This window comes from Octopus bimaculoides, chromosome 13 (genome assembly GCF_001194135.2).
Source record: "Octopus bimaculoides isolate UCB-OBI-ISO-001 chromosome 13, ASM119413v2, whole genome shotgun sequence".
In the NCBI taxonomy this organism is placed as follows: Eukaryota; Metazoa; Mollusca; class Cephalopoda; order Octopoda; family Octopodidae; genus Octopus; species Octopus bimaculoides.
This window is the reverse complement of record NC_068993.1, coordinates 48,379,656-48,381,308: the sequence shown is the minus strand read 5'-3', so window position 1 is coordinate 48,381,308 and position 1,653 is coordinate 48,379,656. Positions and strand designations below refer to the sequence as shown.

The 1,653-nt window shown below is 38.3% G+C and overlaps 1 long non-coding RNA gene across 1 annotated transcript; it reads left to right on the top strand.

Moving 5' to 3' along the window:
* Positions 1-38: 38 nt before the first annotated feature.
* Positions 39-1,400, top strand: LOC106869550 (uncharacterized). The gene is made up of 2 exons (XR_001409410.2): positions 39-972; positions 1,135-1,400. It is a non-coding gene; the product is annotated as an uncharacterized LOC106869550 (long non-coding RNA).
* Positions 1,401-1,653: the final 253 nt, after the last annotated feature.

Below are 1,653 nucleotides of genomic sequence, written 5' to 3'. Positions count from 1 at the left end.
TATATATATATATATATATATATGATGGTGATTATCTCGTGACAAAGGAAGACCATCGCTCACAATTAAGAACATTGTGCATTTAGGCAGCAATGCTCATACAAATAAATGGCAGCAACGTCTCTGCAAAATTTTGAGTAAAATAAAGGTTGTACGACACGTCATAGACCTGATTGTACGACACCTCATAGATGTCATGACATGATCTAGGGTCAAGGTGAGGCGAGATATCCAGTGCCAACGTGGGTCGCAGGCTAAGTAACGTGAGAATACTATGGTCTCAAGCGCAAGCAGAAGATCCCCAAAATGCTCAACGCCATTCTTTGCATATCTGTTTGTGTATCAGAGTGACCTTTACTAAGAGACAGGATTTAGCAAAAGCGGAGAGGTGTCTCACTCCCAGTGGTTTCCAGCCTACCGGACACTAGCTCGGAATTTCTGAGTGACCGTGCTATTATTGCTAGACAGTCCTTGAACCTAGACAGGGTATATCACTCCTCACAAGTCTGGCTTTTAATCCTGCTGGGTTTCACGCAACCCTTCTCAGCAGGCTAGCCTGGTGGGAGTGCCGGTTTAGCTGCCTATGACGCAACGATGTAACGGGTTGTACCGCATTCTATGTTATCAGTAACACTCATGAGACTTCACTAATGATTTGACTCGCACGCACGTACACAGACAACGCATACTCACACGCCCGCTCATACATACATACATACATACATACATACATACATACATACATACATACATACATACATACATACATACGTGCATTTACCTGTAACATTCAGTCATACTTCGTGGCTTTTTTCTTCGTATTTTCTGTCGTTTTCTCTGTTCGATTTCAGGTTTGCCATTGGAACAATTACAGAGCAAAAACAGTATTAACTTTCTTGGAAGATTGGAGAATTGCTCTTATGCAATCATTTGATAATTCTGATGACAGAATATTTATACCCCATGAAGCAGGTAACTAACACATTAACACTCACGATCTGTATGCGATATTTAAGATATTTAAAAATATTTTTCCTCGTTAAATTCATCTTTAATTCATAAATATTTTCTTTGTTTATATAAATTCTTTCTCTTAATTCAAAGTTAATTTTAATTCTGTTTCTCAATTTTCAGTCTTTGTTTTTTTTTTTTTCTTATTCGTTGGAATATCCGTAGTCCAGAATCTGTTGTAAATTCCATGGTGATTGGAGAATAACAAGAATTCTCAAGAAGTTAGCATTAAGCGTCTTTGGAAAATGTGATGCCAGAATATATGCTCGACATGACGTAGAAAACTAATATAGCAAAACTCACGAACTGTCTGCAATGGTTCAAAAAATAAAATAATAAAGATGAAGGAAAATGTAATATTTTCATTAAAATCCATCGAAATTTACAAATGCTTTTTTTCTCGTTTCTATAATTATTAATCTGATAAATTTTGTCTTAGTGTGGTGTTGTTATATAACCGCAGGCTGGTGTCCTAGTGGTGCGTGTGTGTTGAGAGGTAACATGAGCGTGAATATCATGAGCTTTTCAGAGCAAGTACGATGAAGATGAGACAACAACTACAATGACGACGGCGTCGGCGATGACGACGACGACAACGACGAAGAGGACGACAACGACGAAGAGGACGACAACGACGAAGAG